Source organism: Ochlerotatus camptorhynchus, unplaced genomic scaffold (genome assembly GCF_037179485.1).
Source record: "Ochlerotatus camptorhynchus isolate MF236.1 unplaced genomic scaffold, CSIRO-AGI_Acam_v1.1 ptg000014l, whole genome shotgun sequence".
Lineage (NCBI taxonomy): Eukaryota > Metazoa > Arthropoda > Insecta > Diptera > Culicidae > Ochlerotatus > Ochlerotatus camptorhynchus.
Window position 1 is genome coordinate 3465858 of NW_027040506.1, and position 20674 is coordinate 3486531.

Genomic DNA, 20674 nt, shown 5'->3' on the forward strand with positions numbered 1-20674 from the left:
TTCGATCTGTCATATTGAAACGCCAGTTCTAGATAACTCAATTTCCCCTGTCGTATAGTTGATAACTGACTGCAATATTCGCAACAAATTTGCTTCATTCTAGCAACATTTTCTCTTGAAAATTATATTTACTGTACAACCAACAAGTAAATCCAACATTTTTAAGTTTAATCGCAAAAATCCATGCTGAATTTAGGAAACAATATCGTTTTGCTGGCAACTCGAATCAAAACCGCAAGATGACAGGAACAGGGACACGTTTGTCTGTTTTACTAAAGAGACTGAATTGGGTAAAGAGGCAGTATCAGGGCATGGAAAATCATTTACATTCATTTCATGCATTCATTTACATTCATTTGCCTCTAACTTTTTTCATCAACAGCATTCCGCAAAATGATGTAGGAAACTTTTATAGGTTTTGTTATTAACTACAATTTTTGCCTGTAACTCAAATCTGTATCTCTTATGCATCACGAATTAGAGCGGGCAGAACTTGTTACTGTTTTTCAGTTAATGTAAAATACATTCACTGAAAAACAGTAGTGGATTCTATTCGCTCTGATTCATCATGCATAAGAGATACGGATTTGAATTGCTTACAAAAGTTTTAGTTAATAACAAAACCTATAAAAGTTCCATACATCATTTTGCGGAATTCTGTTGATGAGAAAAGTTAGGGGCAAATGAATGTAAATGAATGCACGAAATGAATGCAAATGATTTTCCATGCCTGGGCAGTATCTTATCCATTTGACAGGTCTTCTGCTCGAGTTGTTTGGAAGGATTTTGTGACATCAATTGAATTCCAAACTAAAATTTTCTTCGAGTTTCCAGCTCGGCAAAATCCAGTAAAATTTTGAAAGTTTACGGCAATAAAAATTTAGTGTATATGGTAGCCACCATCCCTTCGAAATTCTTGCCTTGTATGCAGCTCCACTTAATAGCAAGATTAATGTGAGCTACACAGCAAAAAAAAATGTAATATCGATCAATGTAATTCAAGCTGATGTATGAAATAATGATGTAATAGCAAAAAGCAGATACAATATGACATCAATGGATGTCATTTTGTTCGCAAAATCGATGTACATCGTACAACGTTATATTACACAACCGATGGATTGACCTGGTTGCAACAGTTAGGATGTAATATTCAACTAGTTTTTTTTTTCTGTGTACCGTTCTGAATTCACAATATCGCCAAAAACGGAGGCTCAAACCCGTAAGCGTTATAGCATAGAGGTAGAGTTACCTGACTAGTAGGTCCCGAAGAAACGTACTCAAATTTATGGCTCAGCTCTGGTACTCTCTTCGGTCCCAAGCTAATCGATGCACCCCTCGAAACATAGGAAAATCCACGAACCCCTCATTTTATCTGACAAACTTTCATAGCAAATCAAAACAAACATTGTGTAGTACTAGAATTTCGACTAGAACGGGGTACGTTAATCGATTTGCTTGGGACCAATAGGCTAGTCAGGTAGTGGGCCAATTTAAAATCGTTAGTTTCCACCGGTTGGTTATAGTACGTTCAGACTACAGAGTTACAACATGTTATAGCGCTATCTTGATGGTGGTTTCTGTGTTGCAATTATTTGACAACCGTTATAACCTGTTACAACCATAGTGGTAACTGTAAGACCAGAAAGTCCCGAAGAAACGTGCTCAACCCTTTGGCCCCAGCTAATCGATGCACCCCTCGAAACATCGGAAAATCTACGAACCCCTAATTTTATCAGTCAAACTTTCATATCGAATCAAAACAAACATAGTTTAGTACTAGAATTTCGACTAGAATGGGGTATGTTAATCGATTTGCTTGGGACCAATAGGCTAGTCAAGCAGTGAGCGAATTTAAAATCATTAACTTCCACCGGTTGTTATAACTCTACAGTCTGGACAGCGTTTGGGTAGAATCCACCCAGATCTGTCAAAACTGAACCTTCCCAAAAATTGGTAAACTATGTTAAGAGTGACAAGTTGACAAATTAACAAAGTCGATCGGATTCATGTCGATGTTGTCAATTCGTCAACTTGTCATTCCCAACATAGTTTACCCATTTTGCTCGGTTCTAGATGCACTTCCACAGTTATTAATTGTGAGCTTTCGATGCCTGTACCATTTTTGCATTAGTATAATTGTGTAGCAAGTACAATCATACTCTATTTTTTCCAACCCGAATGTTCTAGACAGGACCGGGAATCGAACCCATTAGGATAATTAAGATACGATTAGTCCATTTGATACGCAACTTGCCGCCGAATGCATTAAAAAATATCAGCAACAACCACTTTTACCTTGCACTATAATAGATAAGCGATGAGCAATTTACCAAGTAAAGCTTATCCAAAAGGATCTCTTCTTTCAAGAGATTTTAATAAAAAGTAACAAGGACAAAAATGTGTTCCTCTGATTACTGAAAAATCCTGTTCCCCTAGTTTGATGTTGTCAGAACTAGGATTTTGGAGGTAGATCTTATACCAGTAACGCACCACGAAAAGGTGATCTACCAGCATTACTGGTTCACATGTTCACATTTTCACAATATAGAACAAGAGCTTGAACGGACAAAACATTGTTGGCATCCAACACAAAATTTACGTAACATAAAAACAATTCTAGAGTCTTGTCTTTGTAACAGAGTGATTCGTAGATTGCATACGGGACACTGCCATGTATTTATTTTATCGTTCTTATTCTGATTGCTTAAGGAAAACTATTTGGGAGTGAATAGCTTTCCAATCAGAATTCAGAACAGGAAAAGCATGACAATAACCATTGCCATTAACTCCGTTACTGGGAAAGGAAGGCCAGTGACTCACAGACACCCCCATAGATGTCACAGAGTCGGATGGTTGGGTAGAATATGGGTCAGGATTCGCTATAAGCATAAACGAAGTAAGCGACGACTTCCTCAGAAGAAATTAAATAAAATAAGGTGGTTCTCTGTAATAGAATTAGGATTGAGCGATCTAGGATCGATCTTTTTCATCCCGATTTCCGATTTTTTGGATCGATTCTTTGTCCACGAAAAGATCGAAAAAAATCGATTTCTTCTTTCGATCTTTTCGATCTAAAAAAATAGGTGTTAAATTTTTTAAGTGTATTGACATCGAAAAAAAAACGAATTACTCTCACCAAAGACTGCGTAATAAATTTAACAAACATAACGTCAACATCAGCATCGCTCCCTACAATTACGGCATTATTTGCGGTTCCGATATTCACGAATACAGCAACATTTGAAGGTTTGTGCTACCTACATCCTGTGCTCATTGCTGCTTACCGTCACGACAACATTTAATTGAATATTATAAAGGAAAGCATTTCTCGGGTACGTAACGTAACGTAAACAAGCGTATTAAAATAAAAATCAAAAGATCGATCTACCAATGATCGATTCTTTGGTACCAATTTAATCAGTGGATCGATTCTTGAGCCAAAACTAAGATCGATTCTTCAAGATCGATCTTTCTCTAAAGATCGTTCAATCCTAAATATAATTTTAGTCCACCTTCCGCTCCTCACCGCCAGGTTCGCTAGTATTTTTGTTTTGAATTAATTCAAGTTCGTTTTCTGTGCAGTGATCTGGCAACTCGCGTTGTTGGGGTGCTGTTTTCTCACTCATTGAAGGAAATTTTGATTAGAGTGAGCAAGTAAGGAACAGTCAGCGAGGGAACCGTGTGCGTTACTATACACACCAAATTTATATATTGAGTATCAGCAAAACAGTTTGCTGAAATGGGTTCAGCATAATAATATTTTACTGGAATTCAGAATTAACATTTTTGGAATGGCGGACACCCAGCAAACAGACGAATGTCAGAGTATTTGCTGATAATCAGTAAATTGAACTTCCTAATGACAGTCGGGAAAAGCTTGCCTACACTGTCTACTTCAAATTTTATTTTTCATTGACGTTTTTTCGTTGCCGTGCTTCCAGGCACGGTACGTTTTTGTTTTTTTAACTATGAGATATTATACAGTTTCATGTATACATGGAGCAATGAAAATTGTTGTCGAAAGCGATAGACAACTGGGATGCCGAGAAATTGTTTTGTAACTTGATTTTTTAGTCATAAATTATGTTTTTGCAGGCTCCAGTGTTTGTTTTGCAAGCATATAATTTTGGAGGATAGCAGGAAAGTTGATTTTCTTGTACATGTAAAATTGTCCCACGGGCCCCGCTGATAAAAAAAGTACTCAGAAATTTACAAATAGAGTTCGCCAGATGCAAAAAAGTGTGCGTGAGACCGCACGCTACCTTTTTAAGTAGTTGTGATATCGCGATACCTTTTTGGTTCTTCTTCTTCTTCATTTATATATATGAATGTTGGACTTTAGTGTTCGTGAGATTTCGCTTGGAGATCTCTATTGCCAATGAATAAAATTGTGATTTGCTGTATCGTACTTTTAAATGTGTTTTTGTGTGTGAGTGTGTGTGAGAAAATACAATAATTTGACAGCTGGTTCCGAACTATGAAGCTGAAACTTGCTGAAGAATCAGTAGAAATGGATATAATTAAATTTACTGTTGTTTCAGTAATGTTTCGTTGAAGTTTGCTGGAAAATCAGTTAAACGCTGTCATTTACATATGTGCGGCAGCTTCAGCAATACATAACAGATTTACTGAAAATTCAGTAAAACGTTGTCATTTTGACAGAAGTTCGAATTTCTGGAAGTTTCAGCAACATTATTTTGCTGGAAGGTTTGCTGATCTTTCGTCAAGTCCAAAATAAGCAAAATTTTGCTGATTTCCAGTGATTTAAATTTGGTGTGTAGGTGTGGCAGAAGGATTTGCCAGTCTTCATGATATATTAAGTCTGTTCCCGTACTTGCTTTTTGGCTTTTGCTGTAGGCTGCTGCTGCTTTCTGTAAGTTGCTGTAAGAAAATAATATGGTGCAGAAAGTACGGGAACATACTTTTGGGCCTATCATTCATTGATGATCGATTATCTTTATCGATTCTCTCTTTCGCGAGTAGCCCTACAGACAAATGAATTTCCCATTCAGTGTGTTGATTCAGGTGCAAGCTAACATCATCTTCTGTCGAACTGTGCTGCGAGCTTAGCGATAAATTCGTTTATCTTGCCGTGGTAAATCAAAGAGGAAGTCGATGAAGATAATCGATCAACGAGGATAGGCCCTTTTCAAATGTTACGCGAGATTTCGTCTACACGATAAGAAAAAAAGTACCCAATGGTCAGTTCACTTTTACTTACGTTTGACTTAAAGAGCCTAAATTTATAAAGAGACGATATGTCAAAATTGGAACAATCGATTGTCTGTCAAAGTCATATGAAAAGTCATTCCAATCGAGCAGAAGACCTGTCAAATGGATAAGATGTCGTCTCTTTTTAAATTCAGGCTCTTTAGTTTGACTAGTTTGTCTCCTTTTCTCCTTCTAATGTTGTCAAAAACGGAGGAGCAAAACCACCCAACAGGGGTAGTAAAGTGTTGAAACCCAGCATTGAGTATAATCATATTTACCTATTGTTGGATACAACTAACTTACTTTTGGTTAAAAAGCCAGTGGAAAAATTGCCAGCCAGCCGAACTGCACATAAGTAAATGAAAATTACTTTGACCTGCTTTACCTACTTTTGGGTTCCTGCACTATAGTGCCGAGATGAGTGAAAAGAACTTAATTTTGGGTACTTTTTTTTTAATCGTGTACACGCTATTCCAAAACTACCCAAATTTGAGTAGAATCCACCCAGACCGGTCAAAACTGGACCTACCCTAAAAAGGGTAAATTATCCCTAATAAAAATAACCATAACATAGAGCTTAACGACGTGTTCGGGGTATCATCCTAACAATTTGTGGGATAGTTTACCCATGCGGGATACAGTTCGTTTATGGTTTTTGTTTATTAGGGATGTTGGCAGTGACAAGTTGACAAATGGACAGCATCGACATGGATCCGATCGACTGTTCATTTGTCAACTTGTCACTCCCAGCATAGTTTACCCATTTTTGGATAGGTTCAGTTTTAACCGATCTGGGTGGATTCTACCCAAATTTGGGTAGTTTTGAAATAGCATGTGAAAACTTATTCATACTTACGTAATATAATGTTTGAGACCTCTTCCCATCTGTGAAGAAATTGGCGATCTAACGATAGCATAAAGCACCGCTTGTGACAATCAGGAGAACTAGAAAAATGATGATGGTTTCTTAATTTTGCACGGCGAGGTATGGTAGAATAATTTTGAAATGTTTTTATTTTACGAACTCGATAGGGTCGATAGGTAGGGTACAGGTGTGGGAGCTACCTCCTTGGCGTCGGTAGCATTGGTACACGGCGAATGAGAACGACCCAAATTTGAGTTTAGTTCACTCATAATCGCCAAAAGTGCAGGAACTCAGCGATGAGTTAATTTGCCTCATGTTTTCCCAGGTTTTTCCAGGGAAAAATTCCGGAATTTGAGAAAAGTAAAGATTGGATTCACTCAGTCTGTTGGTACTACTCCGAGACTGAATAAAATTTTCGTCAATTTCCTCATTTTCCGGCAGATTAGTTAGGTTTCCACAAGAAACCATGAGATAAATTTAACTCATCGCTGCGTTCCTGCACTTTTGGCGATTATGAGTGAACTAAACTCAAATTTGGGTGGTTCTCATTCGCCGTGTACTCAGTACAGGAAACAAGATTGACGGAAAACAAAGGAAAAAAAATAGTGCACGGCCCGAGGCACGGCCAATCATACCAACTCAGAGACTGAGATTAATTGGCTCAGAGAATTTTATTTCCATACGAAATTTACTCAGATTTGGAATAAACTGCAGTTACTCATAGCTTGTGAGTAACTGCAGTTATTTTTTTTCCAAATCTGAGTAAATTTCGTATGGAAAGAAACTTCTCTGAGTAAATTAATCTCAGTCGCTGAGCTGGTATGATTGGCCGTGTGCCAAAAGATGTCATTGTTTGAGGGAGATGCTGAACGATCTGGGAAATAATTTACAGAAATCCTGATGATTCGATTATTTTTCGTGGAAATTTCAATTCATTCAAGACTGGAGGGAATACCTAAACGATAAATTATCAGAGTGGGGATGAAAATAACAAAAAAAAACTTTTTTATCAAATCGTAACTTTTTTTTTTATTAAATAAATAAAGTCTACTAAAAATAAATATTTAAACAATACTTCATTAAAGCAAAAACCAACAATGCAACGTCACGGTTAGCACTCACGTCCTTTCATTACAGATAATGATCAAACAAGATCCTCACTATGCATCCGACGATCGGTCTTGACCACCGGACTGTCGGTTGGTTTCGGCTTTAAAGCCCTCAAAACCGGTGGCGGTGTTTGAATCGGATCCGTTGAATGCTTTTTTCCTTTTGCCGGCATCCAAACAAAAACTCGTGACTTTGTCTCGTCCATCTGATGCTGCATGTACAATTGGTATGGCGTAGGTCGTTGCTCAGGAGTCACTTCCAGATCATTATCCAACTCGTTCAGAACAGTAACGTGATAGAAAACCTGCGTTGGTCTCCGTACCGGGCAGGCCGAATGACGTTTCGGTTCGTTGCTTCGGTGTGAGCTCGACGATGGTGATGACAGCGGTTCAAGTGGCGTCGTTATGGGAAACCAATTCGGAGTACTTCCGGCAGAGATGGCTTCAGGTATGATGGGGCTATCGACTGGTATCACTTCCATTTGTTCGAGATAACATTTCCACTGTGGGTACATCAGCGAGTCTTCCTCATTATCTTCGTTGGTTGAACCGGACAGATCTTCTTGCTGGTGATCGCAAGGATGGTCAGCATCCCTAGTCGGACTTGAGCTTCGTCCGATTGGGACATTTTTGTTCTGCTTCAGAATCTTCCGTTCCATGTAGAAACTCGCGTCTGACTGTTTGATCTCACTGATCCTGGCTAACATTTTCTGCTCTACTTCAAAGCTGTTACGCAATTTACAGCTTCTGCATGACCGATCACTTGAAGCAGAGCAATCTTCCAGCTTGGTGTATTCTCCACTATGCCTGGCTATGCAGGCCACGATCAGCTTATGAGCCGATTCCTTATCTTCGATACAACTTGCACTAGCTCCCATGGTTCTGACTAAAAACTGTGTTGTACACACCGATGGTTCTGAATGAATGTTACCATTTCATTGAAGAGCTTGCCATTATATCGGAATAATAAGGAGTTACCTAAAATTACTGCTACTACAGGTAACGAATATCTCCATTGGTTCAAAGACAAGCATTGAATGGGGCTTCCCTTCTATTCATGATCATCGATTGAACTGAGCAAACAATTGCCTATTTTATACCTATCTCAAGAGGCAGTTTAATGTATGCCTGGCGCATGCTGTCGAGTGGCTTAACTTAAATTTTAGGATCTATTCACAGAAACCTATCATTCGGTTCAAAAACTTTCAAAACAGGCAGGTGGAAGGGTTCGAGTATAATCACAGGACATTATCGTTTTTCCAAATAGCCCTTCAGTTGTGCTTCTATTATGTGGTCTTGCTTCCTCATAATAAAATACATGACTATTTATTAACAATCAAAAACTCCAGCAGAGTGGCGCCGGAAGCAACTTCCGGAATAATTTAAAATCCCAGTAAAATATTATTGAAAGCAAGCTAGTGAAAACAAACCTCACAACATGACGGCAGTGCTGATCGATTGAGAGTCAAAACAAAAATAATCGTTATGGTCTGATAGGTAAAAATCCGGTAAAACCATGTCGGCGGCATACGGCGACAGTCTGCATTTCATCAATGAAATTCTTCCTAGGGAAAACCCCCATTGACGAGCGCACATCTGTCTGTTCTCAAGTGGGTGCACCGCCCAGTCTCCATTGTATCGGTAGACTATCGCCTTAATGCCTAAAAAAAAGAGGAACAATGTGATTAGTATTTCGCTTCGTACCTGCTTTAGGCTGCCTGAAGAGGGATGAGTATTGTGGCCGCGAAACCACTGTCGCATGGTACGCAGTCAAGAGTTTTTTTTTGTTGGGATTTACTGTATTTGGATTAGTTTTTATTTACGTATTCATGGCTGGTCGTCTAGCTGGTTGAATCTTATGATTCACCAATCCAGGCAGAAGAAAAAATTGAATCGGGCTCATCATTTCTGCTTCCAGAAAGTTCACGTAATGTTCAGTCTAGCTGCTTCTACAAGCAACACAAATGGCACAAATATTCAATGTAAGTGAATACTTTCTTATAAAATCTTCACGAGATGATTTTTAAACCAAAGAGCATTTTGGGAATCAAACCACCGACAAACCGACATGAAACTAAAACTTAACTCTTGATCGAGAATCCATAACGGCGGATTCAAATGTGCAGCGATCCCATCTGTCAAAACCATAGAAATTTGTTATCTAGATAAAAATAATTTGCCCGGAATAGATTAGACACGAACCAACTCATACATTTAGTATGTGTGTTCGTGGCTAGGATACACATTTTTCGCGAACACGACGGCAGATGTCAGTTGTGTGCTTTGATCAGAAATTTGATGATACTTTGTATGATCATTCATGTCGGTTTGTCGGTGATCAAAATTTGTTCGAACTTTAAGCAAATATAAACATTGCAAAATTATTTTAAAAACCATCCGACGGCGACGATTGTATGACATTTTCCCGAAAACCGTTACCCAGAAAATCATATCCCGGAATGAACCATTTCCCGGAGTATAATTTCCCCGAATGCTATTTCTCGGAATAGACTATTTTTCTCAGGATTATATGTAATATGAAAATAAAAATCTCTATTTATTTAACCATGTTAAATCGTTGTTAGCTCAAATGACATCTATACAGGATTTGGGTTATGCAAAGGGTGAGGCTTAGTGAGACTAAGTTATCTTAAGGCTTGTTCACTTGCTTGCAGATTTCATTTCTGCCACGTCGTAGAGTGTGGCCGACCCACCTTCACTTACGTTCTTGAATTTCTGTTGATATCGGTTTCTGATGACAACTACGATGAAGCTCGAGATTCAGTTGTGAGGCCACCAAGCACGATACCGGAGGCATCGGTTGATGAAGACCTGCAGCTTTTGAGTGTTCTCCGCTGATACACAACACGTCCCGCTGGCGTATAACAAGACAGATTTCACGTTTGAGCTGAAAATTCGAATTTTGGTACGTTGACTTGTCTAATTACCATTGGAGGCGAACCAGCCCCAGGCTGAAAGCCTCCCTAATAAAGATAAATTAATTATATGTCTAATTACCGTATGCGTGATAATGTCGCGCTTCGTAAGCTGCCTTGGAGATACCCACTTCGTCTTCCAAGCTACGAGAATCGCTGCCAATTGATCAATGTCGAGCCCTTACGTATCCGAAGAGATGTTTTCAGAGCCTTAACCGTCGCCGATACTCTGCAAGGAAGAATCGACTGCGAAGCAATTCTACAACAAGTGAATATTAATGTTCAACCTCGATCACTACGCAACGGTCTTATGCTGAGACTTCCACTTCTTCGAACTAAGTATAGCTTAGGGAGCGCTATTTACGGCTTGCAGCGAGTGTTCAACCGAGTAGCTTCGATGTTCGATTTCCACTTGACACGGAAAATGCTTCGCCGAAGATTCTCTGGCTTTTTTGCTGACCGAAGGCGCTTGATGCCCAACAGCTAAGTGTAAAATTTAAGACTTATACATTTTTAGTAACTTGCTTAGTAATGCTTTCCTAGTTATTTTCGTTTGTAACTGTAGTAAGTGTAGTATATGTAGTCTGTATAGTCTGTACTTTTTTTTTACAACACATCATTGGGACTATTTCTAGTCTGTTGATGCAAACATAAAACATAAACAAAATGTTTGCAACATCATACTTATATAGGGGAATTTACGTATTCTCGGCAATCTAAGCAGCTTCCGCACTTCTATTAGCATTTCCTCAGTGTCACGCACACATATGACGTGTTTGTTTGTTTACATATATCTGCTGCTAGCTACTCTATCCGTTTCAATTGACAGAACGGTTTGAAAACGTTTTTAATGCGCTCCAAACTTCTCAGGTGAGTGTGACTATTGTCGGCAGCCTCTTTTACTTAGGCAACCTTTCCGTTTAAGGTTCTACAAAGGGTCATCATTTTGTTTACTTCTTCTTTTTGAAATATTCTTCAATCATCATTTTATAAATGTAATGGTAAAATTCATTGGAAGTGCATGTCCCCACGCCAAAACTGCCATTTTTCATAAATATCAACTGGTATGGTGAGGAAAACTTAACCATCTCTTTTCTTCCTTCATTTCAATACAACAGCAAATGTGATGTCACACTATCTACTGGATAAGAATGTAGCAGACAAAACATAAGCACTGCCAGACTGCGCTGTATGCAAGTTTGTTTACACCCCTGAGCGGGAAAGTGTATAACAGGCTACGTGCACTGCTGCCATCAACCCTGTTAGTGTTGAATTCAATCTTCTGTGACTTTTTTAATTGGACCGGTAAAATGTTTAAAATGGTCATTTATGTTTTATTTAATCAGTTTTTGATATTTATCCACCATTAAATACATCCACTCATCTATGTTAATGCGTCAGACTTCGTAACTAATTGTTTTAATAAACTTAAATTCATTGCTAGAGGCAATACATCTGGCACCGCTGTTTCAATGATACTTTCACGATTGCTAGCAAAGCAGTAAAGTAGAAATGGTTTTCTTTGTGATGAATTTTGTCCACCAAGAGTTTTGTGAAGCAGTTGTTTTGAGTTTCGTGTATTCGATTGCGTTTAATTGTGCTATGCTTCGAAGAACACAAGTAAGTAAATACAGTGAATGTGTTTTACCCAGGAAATTTTCGTGTTTTACCCACGAAATACATGTTTTAAATTTTCGTATTCATAATATATGAATGTATGTGTAAACTAATGATGATGATTTTATGATATTTAAAAAAGAAGAAGAACACAAAATTACTTACCCTTTGTAGAACCTTAAACGGTTTCATTTACCCTACATGAAGGGGATAAAGTGAATATGGAGGTGTACATCGGCATTCTTAGTAAGTATGTCCTTCCGTGGATTACTGAGCAATATCGACCGGAACCGTATGTGGTCTTTCAGTAAGACGGGGCACCATGCCACACCTCAAACCGCACGCAGAATTAGCTGAAGGAACATATTCCGTTCTGGCTGAAAGATATGTGGCCGCCATTCAGCCCCGATCTTAACACCTTGGATTATTCAGTGTGGCGCGTCATGAAGGCCAAGGCCTGTGCCAAACGCCACTCCAGTACAGCAAGTCTCAGGCAAGCATTGACCCGCGCCTGGAGGGATATGGATCTGGACTATATTATCAGGACCTGTCAAGCATTCCAGAAGCGTGTTGATCCCGTAATTGTGGCAAATGGATATTCTATCGATGATTAACATAGGTTTAAGTTCTTACAAACATATCCCTTTAAAAAAAATTCTGCTCCGAAAATTTGCAGATTTTTGTTTTGTTTTCACAGTGTTTAATCGAGCAAACATTGTCACGCATACGGTAGATCTTAAGAGCCTAAATTTATAAAGAGGCGACATGTCAAAATTGGAACAATCGATTGTCTGTCAAAGTCATAGGAAAAGTCATTCCAATCGAGCAGAAGATCTGTCAAATGGATAAGATGTCGTCTCTTTATAAATTCAGGCTCTTTAGGTAGATCTACATACAATTCGTAAACTCACAAAAGCAGCCCTAGCCTATAGTCGCTATATTCATAGTCTGGCGGATAGAATCTCGGGAACCAATTGAGCTGTCAAATAGCGGAACCAATTGAGCAAATCACGACCAACAACCGAAAAGAGCACATCAGCTATTGTGAACAAAACTTCGGAGACCCTTTTCTCGTGACTCAAGGCTCGCCTACGCAAAGTAACACCATCTTTGGGTTGGGGAAAGTTTCCCCTATCCAATGATGTCGGTCGTTTGCGTTCGATTAGCGAGGAAAGAATAATCAATGTTTTTTTTAAATAAAAGTCGATAGTTCCTTTTCAATTGTTGGTCTACAATATATTTAATTGGTTCCGCTTTTTGCGAAACTCTAGAATACTCTAGTCTTCTTGATTCGTGCACCTATGCCGCTCTTTTTTTTTTTCCTCTGTTGGGGACATAAAACTATAGATACTATAGATTCCATAGATAAGCGGAGGCACAAAAAGTTGTTTTGGCAACCATGAAAAATAAATGATCTTACTGGCATCCGTAAAAAAAAGTTCATTTCATCATAGAACTCTTCGTTGTGCAGTTTTGTTTTGTATCGTGCGTAAAAGTTCAAAATGAAGTGCAAAGCAAATCTTTGCAACAATTAATCGTTTGCTTTATCTTTCCTTTCGGAATGTGGAGTGTGTAAAGCGTTTTGTGCTCAAAATATTACAATACTTCTCCCTCAAGCAACACCATGATGACGTCATGCTCGTTTGGCTACACTATCTGACAGTTCGTTTGGCAACATTATACTTTTCCTCCGCTTATCTATGGAATCTATAGTATTGCGCATTTTGCACCTTGCTGGACTCCGCACTTTGAAAGTGCGGGGATGAAATAAGTGCTGGCCCTGCGTATGACAGATAGAGTTGTCAAAGTGACAGCTATGCTTATCCGAAGTGAGTGTCAGTTTTGATTTTTGTTGTCGTTTTGATTTCAAGATCTTACACTCTCATTGCATTCTACTCGAAACACGTGTAAAAATAATTTTGCAAAATATTTGCAATTTTGCAAACAATTCTAAATTACTTATTTGTGAGCAATTATATGGTTTTCCAAGTATGGATTAAATTGAAAATGATATTGAGACGTGTTTAAATTCAAATGGTACACCTTTTTTTGTTTCCAAATGTGTTAAACTCAATAGCGTTCTAGGCATGAAATAACCAAAAAGTTCGTTGTTTTTCGTCAGCGTACCATCAAAGTGCGACTCAAAATATTCCCAAAAATCCAGTCACCACTGCAACATACAATATCTATAGTTCAGACTAAAGAGCCTGAATTAATAAAGAGACGACATCTCATCCATTTGACAGATCTTCTGATCGATTGGAATAACTTTTCCTATGACTTTGACAGATAATCGATTGTTCCAATTTTGACAAGTCATCTCTTTATAAATTCAGGCTCTTTAGTTCAGACCCATATCGCTCCGAAAAATGTTAACACCCCTCACATCTATAGTCGCTATATTCATAGTCTGGCGATCTATCAAAAAGATAGGGGATAGGGGAAACTTTTCTCAACCCAAATATGGTGTTAGTTTTCGTAGGCGAGAATTGAGTCACGAGAAAATCGTTTCCGAAGTTTTGTTCACAATCGCTGATGTGCTCTTTTCTGTTGTTGGTCATGATTTGCTCGATTGGTTCCGCTACTTGACAGCTCAATTGGTTCCCGAGATTCTATCCGCCAGACTATGAATATAGCACATCCATTTCATCCTCTGATCCATTCCAATCTATTTTTTTCTATCCCTGCTCTATTTTCGTCAAGACGACACACTCAAAAAATCCCTTCAATTATGTTTTTTTTCCAGAAAATCCCAAGTAGGGACTAGAGTGGAAAAATACATCCAAATGAGTGTTGCTAGCCGTATATCTCGTTTCCTTAGTTTAGTGCATGCCGTATTACTCCATCATTATTGAGAAATGATGAAGACTTAGTATTCGGTTTTAATACAATTGTCATCCTTGCCCTACACGCTCGTCTGATTTTACTATAAAGTGAGTAACTTTGACTCAGTTTCGTATTTGTATGCGAAATGTCAAAAACTGAGTAACATTAATTTAACAAAGTGAGTAACATATACTCTAATTAAATAAATATGGATCTTTACTGTTTTGAGTAAGATCAAATGTAATAAACGTCCGAAAATTTTGAAGTCCTGGGCTGAAAGCAATTTCCCCGAGAAATTCCCACAAAGCTTTCAAAGAGTGAAAGTTTCAGCATAGACAAACAGACATAACACTCGAAAATTGTTCATCGAACAAGCATTTAACGGACAATTTAAAAGTATCGTAGTTGGTAGTACCGGCACCTGTGGCGCGCATAGTCAATTCCCTTGCGTTTGACGTTTACACACTACCGCCATCTGTTCAGCGTACTACCCACCACAGTGTACTTAACAGATGGCGGTAATGTTTTAGCGACGATGTTTTACAGTGAGAAATATTCAATGTGTTATGTCTGTTTGTCTGTGGTTTCAGCGTTCTGTGAAACTTTTTTGGACTAGTAACTAGCGTGAGTAGCAGTTGGTGTTTTTCCTTAGATAAACTTTATTTCAGCCCAAATCTACACAGATTACGTGAACTTCTGCAACAACTTTTGGTTGTGAACTTCAGAATCCCAAGCTCGATCCAAAGGAAAGTTCACTATGAGAGAATTACAAGTAAGCTTTCTGAGAAAATCGGGAAATAGCTATATATTCAAAAATAAATTAATTTTCAGAAAAAAAAAAAATGCTGAGAAACTGACCCGTAAGTTGTGCCAGGAAGCCGCTCAGTCCATTTCGAGATGTTCAATATGTTACATCCCTGGTTACTTCTCGGAATGAAAATAGCACCTGGAGATGATAACTGCAGTGGCCTCCGGAATCGCTTAATAAGCAGAATTATTATAAATTTGTTGATTAAAGTTTATAATTCTGTTGTGATAAAATAAATCGTTTTTGTTATGCTTCAAAAAAAAAAAAAATCGATCAAATAATTTCCTTACAAAACTGAGTAACCTTTACTCAGTTGTGCTAATATTGCGAAAACCGAAACTGAGTAAGTGCTACTCAGATTTTGACAAATTCATACATTACTCAAAAGTGAGTAAACGTGGGGTTACTCACTTTAGAGTAGTTCCACTTTTAACGAAAGTGAGTGGAATTTTACTCACTTTAGAGTAAATTTGAACGAGCGTGTATGTCAATCAGTGTTGTAAACATTGTTATTGTTATTATTGTTATTGCTCAGTTCACACCCTGGCAGGCTACTGCCTACCGATCTGCACTTAAGCCAGGCATGAACCTACACTGAGGCAAATAGACTTAAAAATTTCATAAGACTCGACTTATGAACGACAAATATGAATTTCATAAGCGCGACTTATGAAAGATTTTCATATAACATAACGTGGCTCTTATACGCCTTTAGCCATTCCATTCTCTTAAGCGTTGAAAGACGAGTGGTCAACACACGAACTCCGTAATCTCAACGTCCATGGTTCGGTTCCAGTCTGCTCCGATTTATTATTTTTTTTGTCAACATTTTTTTTCATAAGGCAAATCAATGAAATTCATACTGATTTCTTGTGGCTAAAATTCGTAAGTGTTTCTTATGAAATTCTTACGTTCTTTTGCCTGCGTGTACGGAAATTTAGTCGTGGCCTATGCTACACTGAACTAAAACATCCGCAATACTTCGAATGATTATTGCATTGCTCGAGCCCTTTAACAATATGCATTCGAATTTCGGATAATTTTCTTATGGTTGAATTCGTCGTCAGATGATGAACATCCATATGACTGTCATTCAAATACAGGATGATTTTCGTTTGAAAATTAGCTATAAAACATACGGCACTCAGAGGACAAACATTTAAGAATAGATAATTTGATTATCTACAATTCCATACTGAATAGCCATAATAAGCCATTCCATTATGGATACAAAAAAATTTCGTGGTGGGGAAAACCTCCGCCACCACGAATTAGCCAAACATTGGTTTTCATCCTTTACCTATGTTCATAATAGCTCTGAAAGCGATGCATATGCTTCCACCTCGTTTGTCAGCTCAGATCAGCAAATGACGTTCGATAGAATTATTTACATCATTGTCTTGAATGATTTGCGTTATGGGGCTGAACCAATACCATATGCATTTCCATTTAGTATGACAGTCATTCTGCAGAGAGCATTACGCATTTTAACTGAAGGCCCTATCCCTTCTTATAACAAGTTTCATCCTGTATTCGAGAGGAAAATCATCTGATTTCAAAACAACCGTCATCCGGTTGCAGCTATCATTCGAAAAAGCGATTTCGGTGTTTTGTTTTGAACGGTCTGAGGTTTCATTCGATCAGAGGATGATGTTTGTGTACAGTGTAGACCGTATAGCATAACGACTTTCCTTTCACTAGCAGGCTTTTTGGTCCCACTAGCGTCCGATTACGGGATAGTAAGAGATTAAAAGAATAAAGAAGAGAGATAGAAGATTTTGTTGTTTTGCTGAAAAAAAAAACACGTTGGTTTGTTGTGCAACATCAGGTTTGTTCGCTTTCATTCCGTTCCAAGGGGCAACGTCCATCGTCGTCGTACTCAAATACCTGGGAACATCCAGAGGTGCACAGGGACAACGTGAAAGACTTCCATTCTGGGCAGCTGCTTGACCTGGGCCCAAGTCAAATTCCTATCGGCTTGCTTAATTTACTTGTTGACGCTCCGCCGCCTTAGTATTTGCCTTTGCTGCGATGTTCTGGCGGATTTAATTCATAATCAAACGCTTGCCTGCAGACTTCGTTTCTATTGCTATCGGCTTCTGATGACATTTACATCTGAGATCCATTTGTGAGGCCAGCAGCCACAAGCTATATACCGCAGGCAGCGGTTGATGAGACCTGCAGGTTTAGAGTGTTCTCCACTGGTGCTGCACAGATTCCACGTTTTAATCGAAGTTTCGAATTTTGGTACTTTGACCAATCTGATTTGATCTCCGCTTTTGTGTAAATGTCATATTATCACCGACCTTATTACCATCACCTTAGTGTGTGACATCAGGTGTACGCTCCTCTGTGTTTTCGTTACCAATGCAGTTTATTTGACAAGTTTGTTGCATTCCCGTATGTCTCAATATTATTCTTGCTCTGAACCACCGTCAACCCACTATCCAGAGGCAACGAGCCATCTTAACACCTGAAATTATACAAAAACAAATCAAACATTAGCACCAACCCCCCCTTCCTCGATTGCAACAACTCCAAGCCATGCAACAGGATCATTTCGTGCCCCATGACAACTTGATCCAGTTGCTTCCAGGTTCATTGTTTTGGCGCCAGCCGGGAGAAACTTGGTCCTGTACCAAATGCTTTCCTTGTCTCCATTCCGCTCAGCTACTCGCAATTGATTGTGATATTATAGTGGGCGGAATATTACAATGTGAGACAATTCAATGCAGACGTCTTCCAAATTTGGCCGATCGTCAGGTTACCACCTGGCACCTCTTAGCAAGCACTATGCTACGAAGCGGACCGGAAGTTTCAATGAACAACCTCCCTCAGAAGCAAAAGTGTTGTAAACATTGCTGAAAAAGCTACATAATGACGATGTCACGGCAGCACAACATTCCATACTGCGAATGGCAGACGTGTCGTCACAGAAAACAGCTGTTTCGTGTAAAAAGATAAACATTGCTATGAAATAAGAAAACCACTAAACATTTCCACATTTCACTAATACCAATAAGCCGGTTGGGCCAGACCTTGTATAATTGACATCGATCCTGGCCTTCATCGCAAGGAATCGATTCTAATTGAAAGGATGAGAGCAAGAAGACCCTCTAAAGGCACGCCCTTTGTCAGTCAAAATTTGATTCTTCAGCAACAAAATTAAGCAATGAGACCAATAATGACCATGCATCAGAATCCTAGTCATAACCACTTCAAACTACGGAACAACGAATAGAAGATTAGGAATCACATATGAAGACTCGGTGGACAAAGGCGAGTCTTGTCAATGTCAACAAGGCATAAAAAGTACCAAGGACTAAGACGTGTTCCTTTGATTACTCAAAAATCCTGTTCCCCTAGTTTGAAGTAGTCAGGACAAGGAATCGATGATAGATCTTACATCCCGTACTTCTTCTTCTTCCTCGCATTTCAGCTTATTGCGTTTGGCATATTAGCTAATTGCGTGCTCACAACTTAATATTCTAAGATGCACTTCTACAGTTATTAATTGAGAGCTTTCGATGCCTATACCATTTTTGCATTAGTATAATTGTTTGGCAAGTATAATCATACTCTATGGCCAGGGAAGTCGAGAAATTTTCCAACCCGAAAAATTCTTAGGCCGGACCGGGAATCGAACCCAGCCACCTCCAGCATGGTCTTGCTTTCTAGCTGAGTCTTTACCGACTGAGCTAAGGGAGGCCCCATACTGTAACGAACCACGAAAAGGTGTTCTACCCACGTTACGGGGCTATGTCGCTCTTGGTCCCGCCGTCTTACGCGCAGGAAGAGAGGAGCGTTCGGCTAGGTCGGTGAGCTTACTCTGCATATCAGAACGCTGTTGTGCTAATAGCGAAACATCATCAGCCAATTCGAAGTAGTTGAGGTACCTATCACTAAGGCTACCAAAGCAGCACACGGTCAATTGCACCTACTGTGATCTTGTCGATTACAATGAAGAACAGTAGCGGTAATAGTATACATCCTTGTCTCACATCTGCCACTAGTCGGGTAGGGTTGGACAAGGCTCCGTTATGCAGGACTCTACATGTGAAAGTCTCGTACCGCGGTTCGATGAGGTTGACGATAATATCCGGAGTTTCCGTCTCAGGACGTCGCACAGATTATCGTGATTGAGTCGGTCGAAAACTTTTTCTTAGGGACCTAGACTAAGACGCATCCAGTCGGTCGGAAAAATCGCAGTGTTCCAAATATGCCAATATGCGATCGACCCCGGGAGCCTTGTTGGATTTCATACTTCGGATAGCTGCTTCAATCGCCTGCAGTGATGGGGCATCGGAGTTGACGCGAGTGATGCTCCGTACCCTTGGTGGTTGGACGTCGAAACTTGAAGAAGTTGTTCGAAGTGCTCAAACCAACATTTCAGCTGGTCAGTGGGGTCGGTAAGTAACTCCGGTGTGATTTGAGATTTGGGCGTAATTGTTTTTGTAAACAAACCCGTCAATCGCCGATATCTCGCGAATGAAAGCTCAATCAATAACGCCAGATTGAATATGCGTACTACAAAATACGGTTGGTTTCGAGTTGCCGATAATAGAACAGCCGGTTAACACGTAAATCAAATGGAAAGGTTTTCGAAGAAGAGATGGCCTGCAATAGTCACACTCATTTCAGAAGAGAAAATACTATTAGAAGCCTGGACGATGCTTAGATTGATGAGGATACGTTAAGTTCCCTAGTTGTTTATACTTACTTCCCTTGTTAGTTGGCGATTGTCTACGGTCCATACAAATTTCCAAAAATGTGTATACATGATTGTCTACACTGAGGCGAAAAAATTAAAAAAATCAATAAGGGGCTGTTCATAAACTACGTAGACAGTTTAGGTGGGGGGGGGCTGCAATTATCCACGGCCCATACAAATTTTAAATTTTTTGTATGGACAATTGTCTACGCAGGGGGACCCCCCCCCCTCCTGCACTTGGATTCATAAGGACCCCCCCCCCCGGTCCTTATGAATGATTATCGTGATACATACATACTACGAATGGTTCTTATAGATATTTAACCTATTCTATTTCCCAAGCGTTGATAGATGTGGGAACAAATCACGGAGTCAATAATCTGAACGCTCAGGATTCGATTCCGGTCTGCTACATTTTATATTATGTTTTAAAGTTTCATAAGCTAACTTATGAATTCTGTTTCATAAACCAAACTTATGATTTCCATAAGAAATCCTTTTGTCGAAATTTCATAAGTGGTTCTTATGGAATTCTAACGTTCCTTTCCGTTCCGTTTTGCCTCACTGTATGGAATCCACAAGTATCTT